Source organism: Felis catus, chromosome E1 (genome assembly GCF_018350175.1).
Source record: "Felis catus isolate Fca126 chromosome E1, F.catus_Fca126_mat1.0, whole genome shotgun sequence".
Lineage (NCBI taxonomy): Eukaryota > Metazoa > Chordata > Mammalia > Carnivora > Felidae > Felis > Felis catus.
This window is the reverse complement of record NC_058381.1, coordinates 51,018,847-51,034,702: the sequence shown is the minus strand read 5'-3', so window position 1 is coordinate 51,034,702 and position 15,856 is coordinate 51,018,847. Positions and strand designations below refer to the sequence as shown.

Genomic DNA, 15,856 nt, shown 5'->3' with positions numbered 1-15,856 from the left:
AGAGTGCGATAATGCTGTCCCGTGTGTGTGAGGGTTTGTGTGAGAATTAAGTGGCATTGTTCACAGAAAGAAGAAAGGCTTCTCCCCATCGAAGCTGTGCAATACACATTAGCTACTGTTACCAGTACCACTGGCGAGAGAAGGAGGATACGAAGATAAGATCAAAATCTTATAATTCATTAAGAAAAATGAAACCTGTGTGTAAATAATTATAACACTTCAAGGTAAATGGCCAATGGAGGTAAATCACCAGCGGTCATAGTGACGTGAAAGCAAAAAAGTAAAAACTAACAAGTAAAGTGGTCAGGATTTGGAAGACGTGCCACTTGGTCACATAAACATAAATAAGAAGTAAGAATCTACCCAACACATGGTACAAATCATTCAGTAAAATGTCACCAGAAAGACCATAGATATTCCACAATGGTGATTATCTCTAAATCGATGTTCCAGATACTATTCTAAATAGTTTCATAAAATGTCTTACTGGGGAAAAGAAAAATATTGGGGATGGAGAGAGTGGATAAAAATCAGTATGTTGTATAAAATAACGATTAACTTGGTAGCAGATAGACTTCTCTGTGACCAAGTGCCCATCATACATTAGGAGCAGGAAGTTTAGTAAACAAAGCAGAGAAAAAATTACGTACTGATGTTCCTTTCCACACATGCGCAAAGGTTAGTTAGTAGGAGAAAAAAAAAGATTATACACACACACACACACACACACACACACACACACACACATACATATATAAAGGATAATCCTGTGATGGTGAGCCAGACTCCTCAGACTTCACTACATCAAGCAACAGTCATGGCACAGAGTGGGCAGGCTGCCATCATTCAAAAATCAGCAATTCCTGGGCATGGAAAAAAATGCTGTGAAAGTCTCTTAAAGGGAAAATATACCCAGCCATTGAAGACGATGGAAACAAAACATAAACAGATTCAGAAGCACGGTACTTTGCTGAAATTTAGGAAATGTGGAAAAGAAGGAAATGAGCTGAAATAAGAACTGAATCTAATTATCCTTTTTATTTATCCATATACAGAAATGTGATGTTGGTGGACTCCCAGAGAAAGTTCGGATTCCCACAAATGATTCAGAGCGTGGTTTTAAGTAGCAACAGATAAAGAGGAGCCGCGTGGCTATTTTGGTGTCTGTAATGAGGGAGGCTTTAGGACCGTAAAGCAACCCAGTTCTTGAACTACTCTAAAATAAATTAAATAATAGGGGCGCCTGGGTGGCTCGGTCGGTTGAGTGTCTGACTTCGGCTCAGGTCATGATCTCACAGTTCGTGGGTTCGAGCCCCTCTGTGCTGACAGCTCAGAGCCTGGAGCCTGTTTCAGATTCTGCGTCTCCCTCTCTCTCTGCCCCTCCCTCACTCATGCTCTGTCTCTCTCTCTCTCTCTCAAAAATAAATATTAAAAAAAAATAAATTAAATACAGAAAATGTCTTTGCCAATTCACCAAACCTGTTGATAGCATTTCAGAAATACTTAAGCGTTCCCGTGTGAAAAACAAACACCAAAAACAAACAAACACTCTTGTGAGAGCTTAATGTGGTGTTTTTAATAGCATTAGTTGGTTTTTTTTGTTAAAGTGTCCAGGAACCATGATTAGTCTGTGAGGTCCAAAGAGTTACAATGAGCCATACTTTCAGTAAATTCAAGAAAATCACCGCTTTAAGAAGCAACTGGCTTTTTCTCCCCCTACAAAATCTGTACTAAGCTGAATTTATGGAGCCTTCAGGAGCAATGATATACTGCATATAGGACGGCATGCGAAAGATCTTGTTGCCTTAACTGTTTGCCATCTCTAAGCACTTAACAAGGGGTTTGACCTGGAATACACCCTCGCTCACATGGCAGGATCTGGATGGGGAAGCCAGCTACTACAAAAACGTTGGATTTAAATCATTACATGGAAATGAAGAAAAGCAAAAATGGAAGCAATTTTCAAATGTCCTGGAAAATGAAAGTACAGAGTGCACGAAGCTAGCTTTTTCAGAAGTTTTTTGATAGCGTTTCAAAGAGGCCTGAGGAGGTCCACCCCGTGTCCCCACCTCTACAACTGCAGGGTCTTCCAAAAGCAATTGGGTCCCCTCCCTTGATAAGATTATCTGCAGGCAGAGCGTACGAGAGTCAGGCCACTGGGCTATCTGTGCACACTGCTCCCCAAATCCCGGGAGGAGTGCCCAATATCTCTGTGGAAACATTTTCAGGCACTATCCCTTCAGAGAGATAAGACATCCTCAGGCATCTCTCTCTCTCTCTCTCTCTCTGCTCCTTTATCCCACTCTGAATGGGTACATTTGGAAATGATTGAAAACATCCCAGGGACTTGTTTCCGACCTGGGTGTCTCTGAGTGAAAGCGTCTCTCCTTTGAACAAATGCCGAAGACATGGGCTGGGCACTGTGGGTAAATGGGATAGTCACTGCCCATGTATGTTATGTAACATTTATCTATGGGAACCAGATGAGCAGGCCGACTGAGGCTCATAAGAGAAGGTAGTTCTTGGAAACACTGACTTCATAAAGAGTATGTGAGGGAAATGTCACAGGCAAGACAACCAGTTTTTCCCTTCAGAAGCCAGACGTCAATCAGTTTTAATTACATCAAAGGCTCTTTGAGACTCCCGATGTTTCTATGAATGGGCACATCTTATCACGAGCAATAGACATGTTTTAAACATTGTAAAAAGTCCCTTCAATACAGACTTGTACGTCTGTTCAAGACATGAAAGGGCTCCAATGTCAGAACGTATCCAATGTCAGTTCTCCCAGTGGGACATATGGCATCCATCTTTTATTACTCCCTGTCAACCTAGCTCCTTATAAACCTTAGGAAATTAACTGTGACTCAAAAGGGAAAGTGAAAAAAGGGTATCAAAATATAATATCACTGGCTGTGTGCTAGAAACAGCACACTAAACCACACATAAAGACTGCTCTCCGGTTATGAAATCAATCCTAGCTAGGGGCACCTGGATGGCTCAGTCGGTCAAGCATCTGACATCGGCTCAGATCACCATCTCACGGCTCATGGGTTCGAGCCCCGTGTCGGGCTCTGCGCTGACAGCTCAGAGCCTGGAGCCTGCTTTGGATTCTGTGTCTTCCTCTCTCTCTCTGCCCCTCCCCTTCTCGTGCTCTGTCTTTCTTTCTCTCAAAACTAAATAAACATTAAAAAAAAAAAAAAGAAAGAAAAGTACATCTTGGTTCACCTAATTTCTTTTAGTCACAGAACTGAGAGATCATTGCAAACATTCTGCTAACATATCCACTTTTCCAAAGAAAATTCACCTTTCTTGACTCATCAAGTGTATTTCCAAATTTCCAGCACAGCAATGGATGATTCCTACATAGGCCTTTTTAAAATAATTATTATAATGTTTGGGTCTGATTAACAGTGCAAAATAGCAATTGAATGTGAAGCTAATTTTTTCTGTATCCATCAACTACCCATTCCCCGGCTCCCTTTACATTAGCAAAAACATGTGAAATGTGGATCTCAGTTAAATTTGAACAGATTTTCCCATCCAAACATTAGCCCTCTGCCAAGCTTAGAAGAAAGTGCATCTTATTCTTTGCTATAGTCTCCAAAGGCAGCCGCAAGATTATAGTTCTGATTGTAGACAGAACTGAGTACATTGTGTTCACTTTCCTGTTCTCTTCATAATCGTTGCAACGTGAATAGTTATCAGTGGGACGTAGTTGGACAATCAAATGACAGTAATCACAAGAGTGTAAACAAATCAAGGAAAACCAGTGGGAAATGAGAAAGGAGGCTGTGGAGACTTTCCTTCAGTGGGTTCATGCACTCTTTGAATGTCAGTTGACTCGAAAATCAGTGGATCGTCGGGTCACCAAAGGTAAAAGCCCAAGGATCCCAAGATCTCAAACAATGTCTCCGGTCACAGACTGAAGGATTCAATGGGAGAAAACCTATTGTGCGTGGAGATCAGATAAGTAGATAGATATATAGATATATATAAATAAGTAAATATATATTTCTATTTCTATATATATATTTCTATATAAATTATAAATTATACTTATATATATAAATTACATATATAAATTATATATATAAATTATATATATAAATTACATATATAAATTACATATATATATATACATATATATGTATATATGTATATATATATGTATATATAAAACAACACTAAATTTCCACGATTTTCCCTTCAGTAAACTTCTGTCCAGTGTAATGGTCAATGTTAAAGTGTTAAAATGAGTATCATCTTTCCATCACCGACCGAATTATTTTATTCCAATGAAAACTGACAGTTAGAATCAAAACAAATTGGGGGCACACCAGTTCCTGAGTATTGAGAAGACAATTTTTGCTGAAGTCAAAGAAATCACCTATTGTTATTTTCACACAGCTAAACAAAGAACATGTGGGGATTATGAAAGAACCAACAGTATCCAAGAAAAGTAATAACCAAACACGTGGCTGAAAAGGTTCTGAGACATCAGTGCTTATTCAGAGTCTGCAAATCCCATTTGCCGCTTTATCTGCACTGAAACTGGGGGTCCCTTGCAAAGAGCACATGGCTTTCCTCTGTCCCACAGCCATAGTGACAAAGCTCACTTTTTTCTAAAGCCTTCAAATTTCATTTTATTTTGATGAAAGTGGGATGTTGCAGAGTAGGTGGACTGTATCTAAAACCTCATGCAACGAAATAAAATCGTAAAGGGTGCTATATCCCAAAGTTTCGAACGTATTATGCAAATTAAGGGAAATGAGACAGAATGAAAGTCAGCTGAGAATATAGACGAAGAGCATTTCCTTGAAAGACAGCAGCACGGGAGAGAGATGACCCAAATATAACGGAAGACTGATTATTTTAATTTTCTCTGTCTTGTAGCTGGGCAAAATGAAGCGAATCCATGGAATGGTCAGGAACTCGTAATCAAATTAGCATTTTTACACTTGGAGAGCCCCTTGTATGACCTAGACGCCTCTTCATTCCCAAAGCCTGAAGCCATGTCTCTGCTGAGATGAAGCACAGACTTGGCCTTGCAGCATCCTGCATTATGCTCTGTCTGCCTCTGACCAGGCTATCAGGGACTCAGCCTTAAAGCCACAAAGCATCTAGACGAATCAAACACTTTCACCTGTTTCTAATCAAACCCTTCCCAAATATCTAAGGCTTGTTTTCTCAGCACAATCAGGCAAGACTCTTGGCATTTAAAATTTGGGGTTTCTCCACATCAGCATGAATGGCTGCCTCATCATTTCAGTTGATATTATTATCACCTTCTTGCTTACAAATGGCTCATGTTAAAAAAAAAAAAGGCTCATGTTATATAGATTCGCAAAAAAGAAAAAATCTGACAGAAATTAAGAATGGGGTGAGAGGTCAGCAGACCTCGGAGGGAAGAAAGCAAACAGCATGAGAGGTCTGAGTGGCCAATAAATTTGATCTGACAGCATAGATGTTTCTCAGGTGTTCTGAAAGAACTCATAGCAGGAATTGGGACTCGGGCCTTTTGATTTTCTGTAATTATATTCATCTAAGCCAGTATTATGCTTCTACCTTGTGGGGCCATTCTTTTGATGGGTCTTACAAGGCAAGAGGTCTGATTCTTCACGACACCTCATTTTGGAGATGATTTTGGTTTCCATAAAATAATTGAAAATTATCTAGTATCAATAGGAATTATTTTATTTGCATCTCTCTGTCTTTCTCTCTGCCCCCACTCCTCCTTACCAGGTATCTACATACCTGTCAGCAAGTACAGGGGAATGACTTATGAAAGTGACTTTTCCCCCAGGTCACATATTATGTATGATATCCACACATATATACAAGAATAAGACACCCATATGTACATTATAGCACATGGGAAGTTATACAAACACTCGGAGGCTAAATTTGTTTCAATTCACAATTGCAATGGAGTGAAATAAAGCACAGTGCCTACTTTTTCCACTTTGTGCAGGATTATTGGCATGCTAAGGTTTGCCGCCAATTCTCAATTAATACTCACCAAAGCAACTATAAGCAAGCTCGTCTTCAGAAAAGTCCTCAACAGGGGTGCCTGGGTGGCTCAGTCGGTTAAGCTTCCCACTTTGGCTCAGGTGCGATCTCACGGTTTGTGAGTTCAAGCCCCACGTCGGGTTCTGTGCTGACAGCTCAAAGCCTGGAGCCTGCTGCGGATTCTGTGTCTCCCTCTCTCTGCCCTCCCCCACTCACGCTCTGTCTCTCAAAAATGAATAAATGTTAAAAAAAATTTTTTTTTAAGTTCTCAACAATTCAAAAAAAAAAAAAGTGGAAACCTCAGTCATACAGAGAGTCATTTCCCCAAATTACTAGGGTTATATTCATTTCAGGATACAATGCGATGAATCATCTGTCATGCCCGCACATCATGCTTTTTAGGCTTCGTATGACTTTACTTGTGTACAGGTCTTGTCATTGCAATCATTAACACCATTCAGGCATATTCGAACATTTGAAGCAACGTGTGAATCTTTCCTAGGCCACGAGGGACTGGCTACAGCCTCACTCATGGCTGTTACGAGCTCCGGCAGCAAAGGTGATCCACTTTCTGAGCAGTGGAAGTCCATGTTGCTCGTCTACCTTTCATTCATGAATTCACTCTACAGATGTCAGTTGGTCTCTTTTTGTTTTATTGAGCCTCTTTAGCTCAATAAAAAGAAGCTGGAGGACCTACCTGTCTGCTCATTTCAGGTAAAAATAGGTTGATGCTTTGACTTTAATGACGTTATTTTATTCCATTCATTGTGCCCATCGGTTGTCAGGCTGAGTTAACAGAAATTAGTTGACAAGACATTTAGATGCCGACCATCAATCAAACAAGCAACCAAAAATGTTGAGTACAGGGATGTCTGGGTGGCTCAGTCCATTAAGGGTCCAACTTTGGCTCAGGTAGTGATCTCCCAGTTCCTGAGTTTAAGCCCCACATCAGGCCACTTACTAACAATTTGGAGCCTGCTTGGGATTCTTTCTCTCCCTTTCTCTCTACCCCTCCCCCATTCAAGCCTGTGTGTGTGTGTGTGTGTGTGTGTGTGTGTGTGTGTGTGTGTGTGTGGTGTGTTCACTCTCTCTCTCTCTCTCTCCCTCTCCCCCGCCTCTCAAAATAAACAAACTTTAAAAAAAATGTTGAGTACCTACTTTTATTAGTCAGATCTGTCATTATGAAAGACCACAGACTGGGGTGCTTTAAATAACAGAAATTAATTTTCTCACAGTTCTGGAGGTTGTAAGTCCAAGGTAAGAGTGCCAGTATGGTCAGGTTCTGGTAAGAGCCTTCTTCCTGACTTTCAGATTTCCACCTTCTTGCTGGGTCCTCACATGGAGTGGCAGGGCAAGGGGACTCTGAGGAGGAAACGCTGGTGTCTCTTCTTACAAAGAGACTAATCCCATCATGAGGACCCCACCTTTATGACCTCATCTAACCCTAATTACTTCCAAAAGGCCTTGTCTCCAAATGCTAGTCACACCGGGGCTTATGCCTCCAACATATGGATTTTGAGGGCATATAACACTCAGCCTACTGCTGGATGTCAACATGGTCACCAACTGTAGGCAGGTTACTGGGCAGGGAGACTCCAGGTACTATTACCCAGTGGAGAGTGAGGTGAAGATTCGTATTTAATGGCTTTAGCTAAGTGAAGCCATGTTGTTGAGAAAGGAGGAATCCACGTGATTGGCAGATGCCAAGCAGAAAGATTTATCTTAAAAGGTTTTAAACATGCCACTCATTTTCTTAGCTGGCGATTTATTATTACAAGCCCAGAGCGAACAGGATAGAGAACCAGAAAACTAGAACAAGGTCCTGTCATTTTCTATAATAGTAAGAAGAAATAGCCAGCAATTAGCAGAGAAATTTCAGAGGAAAACAAAGCCTTCATTGTGAATGTGAACATTGTGAATCAATACTAGGAATTCCATATAAATCTTGAATGAGTGTGGAAGCAAAGAGTAAGAATGCTTCAGTGGCTAATAAGTGCCCCGGCGCAAGAAACAGGTATTATATAAGGTGAAGTGAACCATCACGGTGGATTCCAGAAATCTAGAAGCAAATTTCAGTCCAGACCTGAACTGTTTATATAACTATAGTTGTTAAGAGTGATCATCTAAAGAATTTTTAGGGAGGAGGGACTAAAGACCCATACTAGAAACCAAATTTGGTACCACATGTTTTTTTGAGACACTTGAGAATATATGTCAAATAAAAAAACTTGTATATTAAACTGTATATAGTTCTCATTATAGGCTATGTGGTTACGTTATGTCAATGCAGTCTTTTTCATCTTGAATAAGGAATGAATACTTACTGAATACTTGAATGAATGAATGAATGAATGAATGAATGAATATTTGAATGAACACTTGGATAAGCTGGACCTATCCTATCAGACTCAATATGCAGGTCCCCAGAGTGGGTGAAACAAGGCAGACAAACCTCCTTACACATCTTTGTTTTAGCCAAGCTTATTTCTAAATATGATAACAACTACTAAAAATAATAATACTTATAGTAACGATGGAAGAGTAGAGATGAAAAAAATGCTCACAATTTGAAGAGAAAAAAATCATTAGAAACAACAATGCTGATGATTCAGAGGCAAAAGATGCCAGTGGCCCGTGATACAGAAGTCAGGAATCTTGCTACGTACTTAATTAAGTTGCTATACAGAAACAGGTTCCCAAACGTTCTCAGTGCACAATATCCTCAGTTTCTCGAGAATTTTTTCATGACGCCGCTAGGCTAAAAGATGCACCTAGTGATGCCATTTATTGAGCCACTAGGTCCAAATCACTTAGATACAGCAACCTACATGATATCTAAGAGATGTTTGTCCAGAAAACATAAAGTATCCCAAGGAAGCCCATGAGTTAGCTATAGTACCCCAGAGTGTCTCAGTGCACCGTTTGGGAACCACTGGCATATTTTATTAATTAATTCAGGTTTTGAAATATGCAATACATATATAACTTACACTTCACCTTTTCATGCTTTACTTTACTCAGTTAAAACATGGGTCCGAAATAAAAAATGGATCTGATAATAACACTTTATAGAGTTGTCATTATGAGGATCCAAATTAAGGTATTCTACATATAAAGAAAGTGCCCAGTACTTAGCTCAATAAATGTTAGCTATTTTTATCGTTGCCAAGCATGACACCTCATATAGTATTCTCTTTCTTATGATTTTGACAAATCTAGATGGCATCGGAGATTCCTGGGGAAAATTATACCATAGGGCCCAAGTTTTCACTTCTGACTCCTCTGTAACAGGCTGGAGTTTGAAAGTTCTGTAGGAAGGCTTATCAGGGGACTCCCATGGGTACTTCCTCCCAGGACACAGCAGAAGCAGAATCAGGTCCTTGTTTTAATTAAGGCTTAGTCATGCAACTACTCGGACTTTCCAAGAAAATAATGTCTCTATATCTTTAGCGTCTAATTAAATACAAAAAGAAATGCAAGGAGTTAGCCAAGCCTTTGATTGTAGACATGAAGAGTTTCCAACTCACTCAATAGGCTGGCATTTGACTCCTGCACATTTATCAACAGGAAAAGGTAGTGGGATTATGATGACTTTTTAAAAAGAAATTGCTGAAAAAGGAAAACAGTAAATCGTAATGAGTTTTTACAGATCTGTATCTAGTTTGCTACATTTACTTTGCTTTGCTTAACTACTCCGCTGGTTTTTAGTTGGAAGATACAGTTTTTTACGAGTATACAAAGCAAATTCCAAAGCTGGATCAATGCCCCTCTCAGCGTTAATCCTAACGTGATCTCTTTGACAGTTTTTTGATGATGCTAGCTATACATTTCTAGCCATTACAATGATGATCTTTTTAAGCTTTTGCAACTGGCCTACCATCTACATCTTCCTAGAAAGAGCCCATCACGTTTGTGACAACCTCAATATCCATGTTATCTACTATGGTGGATTGTATTATTTGTTGGCCATGTTTCCCTGTAGGCAAACTACACTTCTCCTGCAGCACGGCTTGGGGAAAGGCCATGCCACTTGCTCTGGCCAATGAAACATAACTGAACAGAAGGTACACCACATGTAGGCTGAACCTTTAAGCATGCTTCGTTTGATTCTGTTTCTTTTTCTTTGTCCTCCACCATCAGAACACCATACCCCCAATAGGGGCTGTTTGGTCAGCTTGGACACACAGCCAAGCCCAGCAGAGCCAGGTGACAACCAACCTCACCCCAACATGAGCAAAAGAGGTTTTCACTTTTTATAAGCCTTGGAGATATTGGGGTTGTTTGCCACCACAGTAAGAACTGACTGATACCTCAAGGTATCAACCCTTGTAAACTCTTTTGATCTCCTCCTCATTTATGGCATTCATATCTACTATCCAAGACCGTATTCTACATGTAATCATTGCCCCCGATTTCTTTACTTCTGAAATTTTAAGTTCCACTATTTCACTCCCTCTCTGACTACAATCCCCTGCTTCTTCAGATTCTCCAACCTTTTTACTTCTTTACTCCTGCAACCCTTAAGACTGAGATCCCTCCTCACCGCGTCCAGGTTCATAACATCACATGCTTCATTCAATCCACTATCGCCCATTCCGGCCCCACTTCTTTCCCTCCAGAAAGGTTCTGGTCACCAATACTGATGTGTGGGTGTGTGCATGGTGGGGGATGAGGACGGGGGCTCCCCCCCATAATTCTCAGACACCAGACGGTGTCTCCCAATTCAACTCAATTCTGACACCATCTACCCAGAGATGGCTTCAGATTCCACAGGTTAAGGGTTCATTCCTACCAGACTGCCCCCCCCCTTCTACTTCAGATGTCAATTGCAAGTCCAGGTTGTCACCTGTACTTCTGACCAACTGGCTATAAATCAGAGGTTCCCACAATCCCCTCCTTGGATTTGACTGATTTGCCAGAGCTGCTCACAGACCTCAGGAAAGCCATTTACTCACTAGCTCACTTTTTATTATAAAAGGATACAACTCAGGACAGCCAGATGGAAGGGATGCATGGGGCAAGGTTCCGGGAAGGGGTCACTGCTCTCTCCACACGTCCACATGTTCACCAACCTGGAAGCTCTCTGAACCCAGTCCTTTTAGGGTCTTAGGGAGGCTTCGTTACATAGGCATGACTGATTCAATCACTGGCCATTGGTGATTGAATCAACCTACAGACTCTCTCCCCACTCTCCAGAAGGACTGAAAGTTCCAGCCCTCTAATCACTAGGTTGGGTCTCCTGGCAACCAGCACCCAGCCTTTTGTGCAGTCCAAAGGTCACTTTGTTAGCATAACAAAAGACACCTTTGTGGCTTTTATCACCTAGGGAATTCCAAGGGCTTTAAGAGCTTTGTGCTAGAAATGGGACAAAGATCAAATGTATATTTCTTATTTTAAATCACAATATCACCTCCTGGCCTTTGAACATGAATCTCTGACAGCAAAACAATCGTAGAAGTCAAAAGACGGGTGCCTGGGTGGCTCGGTTGGTTGAGTGTCCAACTCTTGTTTTCAGCTCAGGTCTTGATCCCAGGGTCCTGAGATCAAGCCCTGCATAAGGCTCTGCACTGAGCATGGAGTCTACTTAAGATTGTCTTTCTCTCTCTCTCTCTCTCTCTCTCTCTTCCCCCCCACCCCCGCCACTCCTCTCCCCAGCTCATGCTGTCTTTCTTTATATAAAATAAAATAATCAATATAATAAAACAAAAAAGTCAAAAGATACTAGCACATTACTAGAATCCCATTCAGCCATTAGTAATTATTATATCCATATTGTATGACATGTCTCCCAGGGTGAGGTCACTCAGGTTTGCAGGCTTCCATAGATTGTAATCAAGCTCCAAAAGCAGGAGTAATTTCAGCAATAAGGGCTTCACCTTTTCAGGGATCTGGTATAACTGAGCTAAGAGACAATATCATCTGCTGCTCTAAACCTCTTTTGAGAAGTTAATGGAATACTGGCTTTCCTTCATTACATTACGTAACCCATTCATTCGTTCCCTTACCCTCAGCTACTATTTTCCCTTTTCTCCATTTATACCAAACTTTTCCACCTTTGGAAGGGACATTAGGTTCAGCCACGGTGCTGGTCTAGATGGCAGGCAGCAATACGATCTTGGCAAGGTCCTCCCCCTCCGTCCACTCCTGTTCACATGGAGTGAGGGTACCTAGGTGCAACAAGAGGGCTACTTTTGCCATCAGGTCATACAGCTGAATTCACCGTTGATCCCAATTTGGCAGATGGGTGAAGGCACATCCCATCCCATCAGGCCCTTAGGAACTGTTGACATAAAGGTTCAAAACACAGTTACAGTTTCTTGGCAGGAAGCATCCCTGTTCTGACCCGTGTAGTTGCAGTCTGGTCCTGTGACCACTGTGCCAAGTAGGGAGGGAGGAGGAACAAAAGTTGAGGTGATGTGAGGAAGAAAGAATATCAGAATCTTTCTCCTCTACCACCTTTCCCCACATCTACCAGGAAAATAGAGATCTATCCAGTGGTGATCCTCCTTTGGCCGCCATGTTTAGGTTGAGTGTGACCACACAGCCATAAAGACATGTAGCCAGCCCTTCATTCTTTTATCTCACCATGTTATCCAACCAATGTTCTAACTGTCCATTCCAATTCTCTATCAAACTAGTTGTCTGAGGGAGATCTCTCACTCTCTCTGCTCCTTGTTGGACATCATCGGCTGTAAAGATAACGATCTTGATGGCCAACGGACACATGAATTGATGTTCATCGTCACTCATCATCAGGGAAATGAAAGTCAAAACTACAATGAGATGCCACCTCACATCTGTCAGAATGGCTAAAATCAACAACACAAGAGACAACAGGCGTTGGCAAAGATGTGAAGAAAAAGGAACACTCACGCCCTGGTCGGGGCACTGTTGAAATGCAAACTGGTACAGCTCCTGTGGAAAACAGTGTGAAAGTTCCTCAAAAGGTTGAAAACAGAACTATATTATGATTCAGCAATTGCACTACTATTTCCCCAAAGAACAGAACATTAATTCAAAGGGATACATGCACCCCTATGTTTATAGCAGCATTATTTATAATAGTCAAGATAGGGAAGCAGCCCAAGTGCCCACTGAGACTGATGAATGGATAAAGAAGATGTGGTAGGTAGGTAGATAGATAAGATATAGATATGATATATATATATGATATCTATGTATATATCATATATATATATATAATGAAATATTATTCAGCCATAAAAAAGAATGAAACTTTGCCATTTGCAGCAACATGAATGGAGCTAGAGTATAATATGAAGCAAAATAAGTCAGTCAGAGAAAGACAAGTATCATATGATTTCACTCATATGTGGAATTTAAGAAACAAAACGAAAGAGTGAAGAGAAAAAAAAAAAACAAGAGCCACAAATCAAGAAACAGACTCTTAATTATAGAGAACAAAGTGAGAGTTAACCAGAGGGGAGGGGGTGGAGAGAGATGCATTAGACGTGTAACAGTGTACGTTAACTAACTGGAATTAAAATACAAAGTTAAAAGTTTTTAAATGGAGTTTGATTGATTGATTAAATGGAGTTAATGATTGATCACGCCTACCTGAGGAAGCCTCGATAAAAATCCCCAAAGTTGGTTTGGGAAACCTTCCAAGTGGGCAAACACATTCACATTGGGAGGATAATGCACCCTAACTCCACAGGGACAGAAGCTCCTGCACTTGGAACCCAGCCTATAGGGGCCCATCACACACAGAATTTGTCCTTAGCACCCCCCCAGTCTCTTCCACGCTGTGCAGGCTCAGGCAATCTTACTGGTTCCCATTTAGCGTGTCCAATTAACATTGCTTCAAGGGCAGATTTACATGCCTTCTGTTTCAGAGTACTAAGTAGAAGAGACATTTCCACGCCAGGTAGTGTCCATCCCCATAATACAGTCTGGGAAAAGAGACACAGCCACTTTACATAAGGCCTGTTCACACATGCCAACACCCTCACAAACTTTCGCCTTAATGGTATCACCACTTACACTCCTGACATTCCTAACTGTGGCCTCCATTAGGACTTCATCAACAGGCTCTGGTTTGACAACACTAGGTAGGGACATAGCCAGACGTCATGTCCATTCCCACAAAACATTCAGGACAAGTTGACACAACCTTATATAATTATCTGCTTAAACATTCCAACTTTCATAATCCTATCAACCATTACATTTTGACACCCTCTCCATCTACTTGTAGCAGGAGTCAGGATTTCTTTTTCCACTCCAGGACAATTTTACCCACTCTTGTGCCAAAGGCTTTGGGTCCCAGGGGAGGGGTCAAGCCAAGGCAGCCTGGCCCTTGCATCAATCTTTAACTTGGTTCATTTGCCGAGCCACTGCCTCGTGCGTAGTAATCTCTGGCCTCCAGCTTTCAAATTTCTCCAAATTGAGGTGAATGGAGCAGACTTGTTGGGGGACCACCAGGGGAGTGGTGCTTTGGCCCATCCAACCTTTGGTAGTGGTATATTAAAAAGGGTCCATTTTACCCATCCCATTTCTCAACCTCCATCTAAATGCTTCCATCCTACGGAGAGGAGTCCCTTGACTCCCCCATTTCTGCTTCCTCTTTGTTTCACTCCTATCAATATTCGCTTTATTCACTTTTTTTTTCTTAATAACCATTTACAAATCTGTCTTTTTGGCCAGCGTACCTTGACCATCTCCTCACTTCTCCCATCCTCTTGTTAATAAACCTAATGTTTTTACTGGCATCTGTAAGACCCGTCACACGTAGCTGAGACAGCAAATCGTATGAAGCTTCCCAACTATTTTTCAATTTTACAACAGTAAGGTTTTATGGGGCGCCTTGTGGAAGGAACCCCTTATCTACAGCATTTACCATTACCTGCTAAGGTGCACATTCCGTAAATGACTACTGTCGTCATCATGAAGCTGGTCCCACACAGCCTACATACCAAACATTATCAGGTGCTTCATCTGGGATGCTCCATTTGGCATTTGTAGGTGGAGACAGTGCCCCTTCTCAGGGTAAACAGAGCTCACAGGGGCTTTATCCAGTCCACCAGGCTAGTTGTTCCCAGGGAGTAATCTATGTGTGTGGATCGCACATGACCATCCAGGATTTTTCTCCAGTGAGCTCTGGGTCCCGTATCAACCCAATGATGCTCTTCTACCCAACAGTGTTCAAAGCCAAAGACAGGGCTCCTAAATTAATCATTCATAACGCTCCTCAGTATCATTCTGTCTTCCTCATGAACTCATGGCCCAGAATAAGCAAACTCCTCTATATCCACAACCCTGATTCAGAGCTGTTCCTTCACCTTTTTCTCCTATGTAAACGTGGAGGGCCCCGTGCAGACACTGGTCTCCTCGGCAGCCTTCTGAGGAAAGGCTCAGTTTTACTCAAACCCCCAGGGTCTTGGGGTGAAGTGACCATGCTTTCTTTCCTTGCCATTGTCTCTTCTAAACTCGTTCCCCTTCTTCCTTGGAATGCCTCCTTGAATTGAATGCTACCAGAGGTACCTATCCCTGCCTTTGTCATTACTATCATCTAGGATATCCTGATTGTTCTCTCTTTCATTTATTGGGTATTTTATTCATTTGATTCACTATTTCCCTCTTTATTCCTGTTTCCATCACTCTTGGTGATTTCAACATCTACACAAATGACTCATCAAATACTCTGTCCTCACAATCTTTATTCCTTTCTTGCAACCATCTTTTCCTTGGCCCCATGTTAGCACTTCCAGAGGCTCACCCTTGGCTTGGTCCTTACCAGTAACCTCACCACCTGCATAATCTTGCTTTTAAGCATCCTGCTTCCTGACCATCACCTCCTGTTTTCCAAGCTCACTTGTATTCA

The 15,856-nt window shown here is 41.5% G+C and overlaps 1 long non-coding RNA gene across 3 annotated transcripts in view; it reads right to left on the bottom strand.

Moving 5' to 3' along the window:
- LOC123381965 overlaps positions 1-11,571 on the bottom strand; it is a 35,682-nt gene extending 24,111 nt beyond the window's left edge. For all 3 annotated transcript variants that reach the window (XR_006589647.1, XR_006589646.1, XR_006589648.1), the window contains exon 1: positions 11,085-11,571. This is a non-coding gene — a long non-coding RNA (uncharacterized LOC123381965). The remainder of the gene's footprint in view (positions 1-11,084) is intronic.
- Positions 11,572-15,856: the final 4,285 nt, after the last annotated feature.